Source organism: Rhinoderma darwinii, chromosome 6 (assembly GCF_050947455.1).
Source record: "Rhinoderma darwinii isolate aRhiDar2 chromosome 6, aRhiDar2.hap1, whole genome shotgun sequence".
In the NCBI taxonomy this organism is placed as follows: Eukaryota; Metazoa; Chordata; class Amphibia; order Anura; family Rhinodermatidae; genus Rhinoderma; species Rhinoderma darwinii.
The window spans coordinates 73,711,405-73,725,230 of record NC_134692.1 but is presented as its reverse complement, the minus strand read 5'-3'; the positions used below and the strand labels follow the sequence as shown (position 1 = coordinate 73,725,230).

At 39.6% G+C, this 13,826-nt stretch overlaps 1 protein-coding gene across 3 annotated transcripts in view; it reads left to right on the top strand.

The window, feature by feature from the left end:
- HECW2 (HECT, C2 and WW domain containing E3 ubiquitin protein ligase 2) overlaps positions 1 to 13,826 on the top strand; it is a 547,978-nt gene that overhangs the window by 37,548 nt on the left and 496,604 nt on the right. The window contains exon 2 of one of the 3 annotated variants that reach the window (XM_075829942.1): positions 6,874 to 7,011. The exons of the other annotated variants lie outside the window; for them this stretch is intronic. The gene's annotated coding sequence lies outside the window, so the exon portion shown is untranslated. The remainder of the gene's footprint in view (positions 1 to 6,873; positions 7,012 to 13,826) is intronic. 3 annotated transcript variants of the gene reach the window in all.

Here is a 13,826-nt window from a genome sequence, read left to right as displayed (position 1 = left end):
TCGACCAAATTTTACCACGAACATGAAGCCCAATGTGTCACGAGAAAACAATCTCAGAATCGCTTGGGTAGGTTTAAGCATTCCGACGTTATTACCACATAAAGTGAAATATGTCAGATTTGAAAAATGGGCTCTGAGCCTTAAGGCCAAAACTAGGCTGCGTCCTTAAGGGGTTAAAGGGGCTACAGCGCTCGTACGAGCGCTGCTTCCCCTTCATTTGTGTTATGCTTACACTTTGAATCGCTGCTACAAATGTGTCGGTGATTCACAGAGTGACCAGCAAAGGAAATTAAGGGGAAGCGGTACTCGTATGAACGATGTTGCCCCTTCATAACTGCTAATCGGCGGGGGTGCTGGGAGTTGGACCTCAACCGATCAGATGTTGATGAGGATAGACCATCAATTTTTGTGGACAGGACAACCTCTAGTGTCTGACCATACCTGGGTATAGTGTTACGTAATCGGCGCATGCGCAGTACAGCTGATTAAACCAGTGAAACTTCATGGATCTACTGTGCCTGCGCCTATTCAGAAGCAGAGGCACGGGTGTGTTCAGGACAATATGTGGTCAGGCGTGAACACAGCTTTTACACTGCCTGACCCTTGTCAATCAAAGAAGGAAGGGACGGCCTGGGGATGGAAACCAAAGCGGTTTGGAGCAGCTGTGATGCCCTCGTTGGTCCAAAAAGCAAATTTGCATATATTGAATAGTTTTTTTTTTTTTTTTTTTTTTTTTTAATGCAAAGTAGGCACTCCGCTGAAAGACGAAAAAAGCGTTAGATTCAGGCAAGGCTACACTATATTACTCTGGTTTCATTTCTGGTGACAGACTCCCTTTAAAGTTAAGGAACCAAAGACATGTCTGCCCAATATAAGCATGTGCTCACTCTTAACCTATTCCACTGTGTGCAGTTATCTTTTTAATGTTGCAGATGACGCTGGTATTTGCTGTGTATCATTTAACCCCTTGCAACAGCATTCATTTTTCATATTTTCCTCCTTACCTTTTTAAAAGCCAACGCATTTTAATTTTTCTGACTATTATAGCCGTATGAGGACTTATTTGGGGGACAAGTTGTAGTTTTTCACAGCACCATGTATTGTACTATATAATGGACTGGGAAACTGGAGAAAAATTCTTTGTGGGGTGGAATAGGAAAAAAACTGATTCTGCCATTTCTAACGGCTTAAATTCCACAGTCGTTATTGACTGCGGAATCTCAGTGGTCAAAAGGCCAGGATCTGAGTTATCGCTGATCCTGGCCATGACATTGAAGTATCAGCTGTAACATACAGGCGACACCCGTTGAGCATGGAGTGGGCGTAACCCTATGTCAAATGTCGGAAAGGGGTTAAAGAAGTTATTTTCCTCCATTGTCCAATTTAGACTAGGGTCTGTCCCTGGGCCTTATGCATCCTTTTGTGGTTGTGTCCAGTTGTTCAACAAGTATGGCAGAACTCTGGGCTTGAAAGCACTGGTGTCTGGTCACAATTGCTACCACCACAACCCTATTGCTACAACACTGGCAACTATGTAAAGGCAAAGGCAAGAAGATTGAGATCTACCGCTCTCTGTTATATATTAATATATAAATATTTGATATTTCTCCTGCATGTAGGTTTTCTCAAGCAAATACAGAATAATATCACTGTAGCAATAAAAAAAAGGTATGATCCCGCACTTTGTGAAGAAATCTCAGGACTTTATTTTATAAACATTAACCCCTTCGGGACTGAGCCATTTTTTTTTATTTTTCGTTTTTCACTCTTCGCATTCCAAGAGCCATAACTTTTTTTTTTTTCCGTCAATAGAGTGGTGTGAGGGCATGTTTTTTTGCGGGAGGAGTTGTAGTTTCTTTTGGTACCATTTATAGTTCCATATAATGTACTCGGAAACTGAAAAAAAATTATTTGCGGGCTGAAGTTGGAAAAACTGATTCCTCAATTGTTTTTTTGGGTTTCGTTTTTACGGCTTTCACCGTGCAGTAAAAATGACAACTTTTAACTTTATTATGTGGCTCAATACGATTACGGTGAAACCAAATTTATATAGTTTTTTTTTTTTGTTTGTTTTTTATATATATTTTATTACTAAAAACCTTTTTGTTAAAAAAAAAACAAAAAAACTTTTGTGTCGCCACATTTTGAGAGCTATAACTTCTTAATTTTTTTTACCGATTGAGCGGTGTGAGAGCTTTTTTTTGCGGGACGAGCCCCAGTTACAGTGGAAAAACAAGGTGTAAAATAAAAAAAGAAAAGTCCCCAAAGGTCTTTTCTGACCTTTGAGTGACAGACCATAATAAAAAAAATGTAAGTAAAAAAAAGTGCAGAAAAACAAATGCACATACCCACTGAAAAAAAAATTATTCTCCCCTCACCAATCATTATCTTAACGCTAGCCCTGACCCAATTACCCTAAAATAGACCTGTAATATATCAAAGTTTACGGTAGACAATGGCTTTCACAAATAAAAGGTCTATTTTAGAGTAAAACTATATATTCTACAATGAAAAAATTTGCTAAAAGGTAAAAAAGCATGTTTTTTTTACAATTCTTTTCAAACTATATGCCGGAAAATTCTAAAATCGCAAAAAAGATGTGTATAAAAATACTAAATAAATAAACCTGCATGATCTACCAAAAACAACGTCGCAAGCCCAACTAATAAAAAAGTTTATATCTGTTTAACTAATGCGTAGTAAAAATGGCTAAAACCGTGTCTGGTCCTGAAGGCTCTAAATAGCTTAGTCCTGAATTGGTTAATGTGTCTTTTTGGTCTGAGGATCTAATCCTGATATTCACTTATAAATTATTCAGTGTAGGCAGTAGAAATACATGCATGATTTAAAAGAGGAAATGGGACAGAGACTCTAACACATGGCATAGCCTTATTTCTTGCAACTGATAATACTTGCAGTATGTAAGACATTAACACTCCTTTTAGGAAGCAAAATGTAGCAAATTTAGGTGAGATCCTTCCAATTATTTTTTGAATACTCTGTATCATAACATATGGCTGGAGTAACCTCTCTATTGGATTTTTTTTTTTTTGTCTATTAACGCCAGATATGGAGTAATGTTTTCACTATATATTGGACATTAAAGAGGCTCTGTCACCAGATTATAAGTGCGCTGTAATGTACATAACAGCAGTGGTTTTTATTTTGAGCGCGTTAGGAGCAATTTTAGATTTAGTTTCTTAATGCCCAACTGGGCGTGTTTTTACTTTGGTCAGCCTCATACACTTCTTTACAACACCCACTTGGTCAAAAGTAAAATCACGCCCAGTTGGGCATTAAGAAACTAAATCTAAAATTGCTCCTAACTCGCTCAAAAATGATCGTTTTTCAAAATAAAAACCACTGCTGTTATCTACATTACAGCGCCGATCAGATTATGTAGGAGATAGGGCACTTATAATCTGGTGACAGAGCCTCTTTAAGCCGTGTGAGGATGGATGCCCTGAAGGGATTATAGGCTGGGTAAGTATTTAGTCTGGATTGTGCATATTAGGAACTGTGCTTTATGCTCTACCCTCATGAAGGAAGTTGGTAAAGAACTCTTGTAGACCCTACTTTGCGATATGACCATCTTTAATTCTGTAGTTAGCATTTCAGAGACACTTTGCTATTAGCGTCAGGATGATCTGCTATAATGTCTTGATGTATAAGAGATGATGAAACGTCAGATACGTATTGGTCTTGAAATAATCTGTTTGTCGCACATGTCTGGTTCAGAGGCGGGGGTGTAGTCCCAAAATTGGGGAATATAGTGGTGTAAAACAGAGCTTGGTATTCTCTTTGAAATATGGCCAACAAAAAACTAAATCTAATACTAGGGGTAGATTGTCAGATGTTTCACTTTCTCCCTCAGAAAAACTTAGCACAGAGGGAAACAAAATGGAGAGGTACTTAAATAGACCAGGGGCCACGGTGAAGAAATTCCCAGAGGATGAGAATTATGAGTAGGGAGGGGATGGGCAGGGAGGAGGGAGGGAGACAAATGGAGGGAAAAAGTCACAGAAAGGGAACCCATCCATAAAACATCTAGCGGGGCAAATATCCCAATGTTTTGAGGCAGTGAATAGTATATTATCACAATTGGGGGAAATTAAGAGTGATCTGACTTTAAAAACATTCATATCTGATCTTATTAGAGAGAGGCTTGGTGAGGTAGAATGTAGAACCATTACTATGAAAGGAATAGCTCCGGAACTCTCAAAGGACCTAAAAGATGCCCAGCAACGAAATAAAAAATTGCTGCAAAAAGTACTTCACCTGGAAAATAGATTGAAGAGAAGCAATTTAAGGTTAGTAGAATTACCTGAAAAGGGAGAGGATACTGTTAAATTTACCTCAGAATGGCTTAATGGCTGTTGGGGGGATGGAAATTTGCAAATGTTTCATGTTGAACGTGCTCATTGAGTACCCTTTAATCCCAGGCAACCAGGGCTCTGTCCATGGACATTCTTGGTAAAACTCATTCAGCTAAGGATGAAGAGATTATTATTCAAAAGTTTAGAAAGAAGGATAATATATTGTACAATGGGGTTAAGGTGATATTTCCAGATTACTCTGCGGATATACAAAAACAGAGGTCAAGTTTATAGAGGTACAGAAAGGGTTGTGAGCTAAAGGAATAAGCTACTCTCTGATTTATCCTGCTAAACTACGGATTTGTCTATGAAGGCTCCTCTCCGTTTTTTTTTAAATCTCTATGATGCCTCAAAATGGATGGAAAATAAATTAAAGGATTAATATTGCAATAGTGAGAAAGGGGATGAGTTTGAATGTATTAGGAGGGGTATCGACACCCATTAGGTAAGGCTAAGCTGTTTAGCCCCTTCTCGACTGCCATACGGTTATATATGTTCCAACTACCGATGCCCAGTGCAGTTGTCACGTATGTGAACGTTGGCATCCTGGAACGGGTTTTATGAATAAAGATGCATTTTGTGCTGGTATCATCGATAAAGATTTGAGGGATTACATGACAGTTCAATTTCCAGTTGTTCCAGTCCTGTATTGCCTACCAAAGATCCACAAATCTATGATCAATCCCCCTGGTAGACCTATAGTATCCGGTTGTGGTTCTATTTTTTTTTCACCTATAGCTATCTTTTTAGATAAAATGTTGAGGTTTTGCGATATCTGCCAAGTCCTATATTCAGGACACTACAAACTTCCTAGTTAAGTTGAGTGAAGTTGAATTGGCTAGTGACTGCATACTTGTATCATTTGATGTATGCAGTCTCTATACATCGATCAATCATACCAGAGGGTTACACACAGTCTTTAATTCCTTACGTAATTCAGACTATAACAATGAATGTATCGATTTCTTGATGGGCCTATTGGAAGTTCTCTTAACCAAGAATTATTTCCTACACGGTGACTTACTATGTACAGAGAAGAGAGGCCGCCATGGGCTCAAACGTGGAGCCCACGTATGCAAACATATTTATGGCGGCCCTTGAAGAAGACGTTGTCTGTGTCTCCCCACTTCACCAAAGTATTGTGGTGGTGGAGATACATAGACGACGTCTTCGTTATTTGAACGGGCTCTCTGGAAGAGACATACTACTTTCAATATTTGAATGAGGTGGATAGCGATTATTAAATTTACTATGGGATTCTCAGTCTATTCCTTACAGTTCCTGGATACAAGCGTATTTAGAAAAGATAATAAATTATGCACTGATTTATATAGCAAGCCGACGGACCGCAACAATATGTTGCGGTTTGAAAGCTGTCATGCTAATTCCATGATTGCATCACTTCCCTTCAGCCAAATGTTGAGGGTAAAAAGAATTGTACGTGATCCCCCCCACACTTGAGAGTAGTTTAAATAATGACAAAAAAAATTAAAGACCGTGGCTATCCAAAAAGATTGTTGGACAAAAAAAAGATTTAAGGTAGAGGAACTCCTTAGACATCGTCTCCTGAAAAAGAAGAAACAGATTACATCACATAGATTGGCACTGGTGTCGACATATTCCCATATGAGTAATGAAATCGCTGGAATAAATAGGAAAGAATGGGGGATCTTGAAAAACACTTAACGTAATATACCAGAATGCTCCACTCCACCACATATGGCTTACCTAAGAAGCCAAAATCTTAGGGACGGTTTGGTCCATGCAGATGTGGGCTCTTTGATTAAAACTCCTCAAACCTATCTTGCCCCTAGAAAACGAGGTTGTTACCCTTGTCTGGGATGTAGAAATTGCATGAATGTGGTTAAAAGAGAAGTATTTATCCATCCAACGAAAGATACTGTACACAAAATTAAACCCTATTTAACTTGTACATCTGATCACATTATATAACGTCCATGTAAGTTACTATACGTAGGTGAAACTACTTTGGAGTGTAGAACACGGATTAATAATCATAAATTGACAATACGCTCAAAATGACAGATTTACCTTTACCTGAACATTTTTGAAGAACAGGGTCATGGTGAAAATGACTTTAAACTTTTTATTGTAGATCATGTACCGCACCATAGACGTGGAGGTGATAGAATTTCAAAGCTAAAACGATTGCAGTTGGAATGGATTTTTAAGTTGGATACCTTATTACCCAGAGGCCTTAATGTGGATTTAAAAATTTCCCCCAGTTTCTTGAGATAGACCATAGTTGTGCCTGGATATGATTACTTGCCCTGTATCCCGGTCTGGGTTTTGTTCTCTGACTCCCTCTGAGTGTGAGAACGATAACAGTATAGCTATTGAGAAATTTCTGTTTTTTTTTTAAAAATATATTTTTCACACAAAATCTTGAATGAAATAATTTCCATAGTGTAATGGCCATGTTTAATATAACAATATTTGTAAAAAAAAATCTGACTTTTTTTCTCTTTCTCTGTAGAGAACTATGCTCTCAAGTCTTTTTTCTGGAATTGGCTGACGGTGTGTCTACGCCACTTTGGATGTCTATATACTGAGCGTCTGTTAAAAAATCTGCCATCGATATTATATCGTGGATACCGGAGTTATTATACCACTGGTTTGTTCTATATAAATTTTGTTATTTACGATATAATGAATAAATATATATTTTTCATTGAAAATATATTCCCTAATACTTATATTTATATGATATACTCTTTTGACTATGTCTGAGTGGATTGAGACTCTTCTGTGGAGGGGATGATGTATCCCACTGTAGAATTGTGTCCGGTATGACGTTTTTCTCAGGGTACTGATTATATTTTGCATAGTGGATCACATTGTGACCACGCTAAAACATTATCATTTACCCTAATATATATATATAGATCCCCTAAACTTTGCCATACTCTATAATGTGTGTGTGTGTGTGTATATATATATATATATTAGTTCGCTTATTAACTTTATAATATATGCCTGTGGTTGAGATATTTATCGGGATAACGTTTATCAATATATTAAATACGTTTGGGATATCTTAGTAGCGGCACCCTTTTCCAAAATGGCATCCGCTACCTCCAAAGTAACATTTGCGCATGCGCGAACTGGCATATGACGTCGGTACACACTTGGAGGCAGAATTAGACAACGGACATGCGCAGTGGACGATGTAGGACGCTGACAGCCGATAAAGCAATGGTGGAGTAGTATGTTTTTAGTGTATGTGTATACACACCTGATATTATAATATTCACATTCCCTCACAGGTATGTCGCCAATCTTATTGATTGACCTTATTAACACTATATGACTATTACCCCGTATACATTTATCACTTTGTTAATAATGTTCTATGTATATGTCAACATATTGTTGTGTGACTATTGATTCAATATTTATATGTGGTTTTGCATCTTTTTCACTATTCTTATATGAAATACTTTTAATGAGATTCGTAATTGACATTGCATGTGGAAATAAACAGGATCACTTTTTTCATCTATCAGGTTGTGCTGCCTTATGTTGAAGGGTCATTGAACTGTGACCCAGGAGGCGGGCACCCACCTAATCTGGCTGTTCAGTGCTGCTGATATGTGTCTATATATTGTATACATCGGTTAACGTTTACTTCCCTAATCGTAGGCCAGGGAGGTTCTTTTCCAAATTGTCCTTAAAACTTCAAGCTGTACAGCACGGTCGTCTTCTAATTGGGGTCTATTTTAACACTGTACTGTACAGGGATTTGGACTCCACCAAATCAGTAGATATACTGATTCACTCTCTCAAAAAATTTCAGACGAATGCTTGTTTGATGTATGGAGATGCCACTATGGTATTATGGGATTACACTGCTTTTTCCTCAACAAGACAGTCACACTCCCGAATTCACTTCTTCCTAACAGATAGGAATGTACTTTGTCTTTCAAAGTCTGCTTCCATAGGGGTTATAACATGGTCTGACCACGCTCCAATGTCCCTGGTAGTTGCGGAAAGTTTTAGTACCCCTCCCCTATTTCAATGGAGACCTAATGATTTTATTTTATGTTCTCCTGACTACCATAAGCGTATTATAGATGATCTTGTGTCATATTTTGAGAGTAATTCACCCTCAGTATCTAATCAGGTGTTTTATGCGTGGTATTCTTATCCATACAGGGGCACATGTCATACGTGCTAGGGAAAAAGAGGTGACTGATACAGTAGCTAAAATATCCCAACTTGAATAACAGTCCACCTCAATCAATTGCTCCAAGACCATTCGGAGTTTGTGAATGCATTTGCAGACTCTGCTTGCATCTAAATTTTGACTTTGTTTTAAAAAATAAATAAAAATACCAACTGAACAGCAAGAGCTCTATTGGCTTGCAGACTCAAAAGTTTCTCGAACAACTTCAAGATAGCTTGCGTAAAAGGGAACGGAGGGTGAAAAAATAACTGATCCAAGACGAATAGCGGATCTCTTCCATCTTTATTATGAATCCCTATACAACTTGTCTTCGGATCTAACCACTGACCAGTCCTCTCAACATGAGATTGCTTCTTTCCTAGCTTCAATCCAACTTCCCACAATGGATTCCATCACCCTCGACAGTTTATCGGTCCCAATTAAGTTGTCTGAGGTCTCCAATGCCATATCCCCTCTCAAGCCATTTAAAGTCCCCGGCCCAGACGGTTTTACTAATGGCTATTATAAAAAATACACTGAGATCTTATCTCCCCATTTAACAGTGGTGTTCAATAAGCCAGCAGTTGATGGCTCTTTCCTAACAGAAATGCTCTCTGCAAAAGTTGTTACATTGCCCAAGCCCGGAAAGACCCCTGACACACCAGTTAACTTTCGACCGATCTCACTACTAAATTCTGATGTGAAAATATATGCCATGGTGCTCTCAACTTCATGTCCTCCCAACCATCAGATCACCTGACCGGGTGGGGTTTGTCACTGGACGACAGGCTCCAGACGATACGATTTGATACAGTGGGCAGAACACCTAAGAACTCCTTATATGCTTCTAGCTCTTGACGTGGAGAAGGCCTTTGACAGGGTGCACTGGGTATACCTAGCAAAGATGCTGGAGAAAATCAGCCTGCTGGGCTTTATTAACTCTGCTATTTTAGCCTTGTATTCTACTCCGTCAGCTAGGGTGTTGTCTTTCGGGGGTTTCTTTCAGACCCCTTTTCGATAAGTAATGGCACGAGACAGGGATGCCCACTCTCTACTATTATATTTGCTCCCATGATGGAGCCATTAGCTGCTTCTATCCAGGAAAACCCTAATGTACATGGGATTCAGGTGGGTCGGGATCATCACAAGATAAGTGTCACGATCTGTGGGTATGGGGACCCACTGGGCCGTACCGCCGTAGCGGGATAGCAGCTGGCCACACTGTACAGTCTATAGTCCGAGTAAGGGTACCTGTGGTTGTTCAGACAGTAGCGATGGTTGGGCTCGATGGGACCTTGGCAGCAGACACCAGGAGTGGTGTAACACAGCATACGTGATCGGTGGCACAACACCTCTCTAAGGTACAGGAACGAGGTAGCACAGGATACAGGTAGCAGGAACGGCAACACTGGGAACTACAAAAGACTAAGGGACCATTTGCAAGACTAACACGGGTAAACACAACGCTCAGGCAATGAGTGAAGGGGCAGTGCCCTTCTTATAGTCCAGGACTATTAGACAATTCTAAACATGTTTGCTCGCTAGACCTTTAAGGACGGGACTGAGCTCGCGCACGCACCCTAGTGGTCACTGCAGGCCGGGACGGCCGCATGTGCTGGCATCTCCGGGAAGGAAGGCGTCAGAAGGATGAGAGGAGTTTGCGGTCTGCGGCCGCGGATGTTACAATAGTCTGCATACAAACCTATGTCCTGCTTGCAATTACAGATCCCCCCCCCCCCCCTAGAGGAAGTAAACTACCTACTTGATAGGTTTGGAGAAATTTTGTATTATAGGGTTAACGCGTCTAAATCCCAAGTCCTAAATGTGGCCATTGACTCTAACACGCAATCTCTTCTACAGTCCCGCTTTCCCTTTGTATGGAATGAGGAATGCATTCAATACTTGGGTTTTAAACTATCGTTTCCTAGCAAGATATTATTTACCCACAATTACTCCTCACTTATCGCATGCTTGATAATTTCTCAACTTCCCTGGTTTCTTGGGCCGGTAAGATGATGATGATGATGATGATACTGACAATTATTTTATAAATTTTTCATATAGTGTCTATCCGTTTACCCACCACTTATCTCTCCAAGGTACAGAAAGTAATAATGTCTGTCTTCTGGGGTGGGAGGAGGCCTAGGGTTCGCGTCCCTACTATGATCAGACCATGGCAGACGGGAGGGATGTGCGTCCCGGACCTTCATAAATATTACATGGCTGTCACGCTTGATCAGCTAAAACGTTGGTGGATGCTGTCGTGTGACAAGAAGTGGGTAGATATATAAAGTTGTGCTTTGGGAGCTCCCCTTATCTCTGCTTTGACTGACTCCTCTTCTCTGGCCCATAAGCCATGGGTTCCATTGTTAGGGCTGAAGGTCTCCCTTTCGGCTTGGAAGTACCTTCCACGTCCATCCACTGTTAATGAATGCGTGTCCCTCAGCGACTTGCCTCTCTTTGGTTTTTGTATGCTCTTATTGATAATATTAATGTTGATTCCTGGGAGGAGGATGGGGTTGGAAGCATCCAATGTCTTTTTCACCATTCTGTTCTACGTTCCTTCACTGATATATCCTCTACATATAACATTCCACGCTCATACTTCTATAAATTCTTGTGCATAAGAAATGCGTTGTCTTCTTTAGATATATCTCGACCACTGGTTACATCTTCTATGATGTATTTACTGCTTCTATACCTGCAATTAAACCGTCATATTTGATCAAATGTGAGACTGAGCTTAAATTAGAATTCTCTACCCAGTCCTGGTATAAAGCAATGGCCGTTAAGAAGGTTTATAAAAGATTAGTTCACTGGGAGATGTCGCGTAAGCTTATCTTGCGGTGGTACCTTACTCCTACTCTCCTCTCAAAAATGTCTTCCTCTGCCTTGGAGCAGAGTGCTGGAGGGAATGTGGGGAGAGAGGTTCAGATTTACACACCTGGTGGGAGTGACATTTACTCCACAATTCATAGGTGATGGCGTTCCAATTGGCCTCGCATGTCCTGGAATTTCCATTCCTCTAAATCCTGGGTTGGCTTTACGCTTCATAGATATTGATCAAATCCCGAGTCATAGCAGGATTGTGGTTTGTCATATCCTCTTGACAAAAGGGCTCATGATTGCCAGTAAATGGAAATGCGCTGATGTATTTTTAAAGGCGGAACTGAGAAATCAGACAAATTTCTCTTATCAGATGGAAAGGGCCTGTGCTATAGACCAACTCGACACGTTGTTCACACGTTTAATAGGCTTCTCTCCCCGGTTCACACTCTTCTCCCAGTTAAGGTGGTTTTCGTGATTACCCGTTCTATGTATTGAAATTTTTTCAAAATCTAGATATGGAATTGTTTGCGTCATGGTGTTCCTATGTATGATCATATTGTATTGATGGTATGATGATGTAATGCATGCCCGCAGTTTCATTTTTCTTTGTATCCTTTTACTGTGTATGCTCTGTTGGGGCTATACTTGTCTGTTTTTCTTAATTCTCAAAATACAAAAAAAAAAAGTTTTTATTGACAAAAAAAAAAAGCTATGTTGGGGGATTTAGTTCATAGAGATCAGGCTGGATTTATGATGGTTAGATTTACAGCAGATAATCTATCGAGATTATACCAGAATATCCAGCTAGAGCCGGATAATCCAGGGGAAAGAGTGATTAATATCCTTGGACGCAGCCAAGGCCTTTAACTCAATTGAGTGTGGAATTATGTGGGATGTTCTGAGATATATGGGAATTGGGCCAAGATTTTTTTAAATGGATACAATTGTTACATAATGGGCCAAAGGCAAGAATACTCCTGAATGGAATAGTATCTGATCCTTTCAAGGTTGATGGAGAAACCAGACAGGGTTATCCCCTGTTGCTATTTCTGTTTGATCCAGAGGTTGAGCCCTTGGCAAATTCTATACGAAGACGCCCGGAAATAGTGGGATAGAAGTATTGAAGGGAAGAAGAAAGAATAGCAATGTTTGCTGCTGATGTGCTATTGTTTCTGGTTTCCCATGCTTCTATTTGGGGTAGTCTTCAAGGTGTTCAATGAATTTGGACGAATATCGGGCATTGGAATTAATTGTGGGAAATCCTCTATTTTTGTGTTTTTTTTTTTTTTTTTTTTTTTTTTTTTTTTTTTGATGAGACGGAAAAATATTCCGAGGAGGGGGGGGGGGGGCTGAAAAGAATAACAAAAAAATTACCACTCTAAGTACATGAGGACAAATGTCTCTTGAGATTTAAAGGAGTTTGGTAAATTAAATGTAATCCCACTCTTGAAATATGTGAGCAAAAAGGTTCAGATATGGAAGAAACTTGGCTGCAAGGATTGCCCTAATTAAAATGATTTTATTAACCAAAATTCTGTGTCCTGGTGAATTTCGTTGACAGATGGGATAGATAAAACAATTGATAGTCTATTCTCAGAATTAGTATGGAGAATGTTGGGTTGGCAATCTCCGCAATGAGAGAGTATTTAGCAGTCCAGGTGAAAAAGATTCTTGACCTGAGGATGGAAAATGCTTTGGTTCATAGTCTGGGCTTCAGATACCAAGTATGGCAGAACTTAAATCTTTTTGAGGTCTTGGAGTTTGGAAAGGGGAGAACGTATAGGGATGATCTCCCCTCTTTGTACATGTTCACTGTGGTATGGAAAGTATTAGCTAAAAGATTTGATGCTGATAGATACTTTAGAACTACGCCAATTTGGGGGAATACCAATTTGGGAGATTATTATTTCCTTAGAGTACAAATTCTGGAAGCAGAGAGGGATAAATAAGTTAAGGCAGATTTATAAGGAGGGAGGTTTAAAAACATTCCAGGACTTCACTATGGAATTGGGGGGAAGGGGGAGAAAATAAAAACTTGGTATCTGCAACTTAGACATGCACTTGGCAATAGATGGGGGGGGGGGGATGAGTGCGGATTTAAAATGCAATCCACTTGTAACTTTACTTAAGGGTTTATCAAGAGATTATCAAGAACCTATAAAATAATAAATGATGAAAGGAGTAGATTGATTTCAATGCATGCCCTGGGAGATGGATATGAGGGGGGGGGGAAATCCGATTTATATGTGTATCGGGTTATGATGGATTTAAGATCACTGGAGCGATTGAAAAGGAGGTAATTGTAAAAACTCTTTTATACTGGGCGCGTAAGACAATTATGATCAAATGGATTAAACATGAACCACCGTCTGGGAGATGTTGGAGGAAATCTGTAACGAAGATGCTGCAATATGAAAAAATATACTATATGCAGA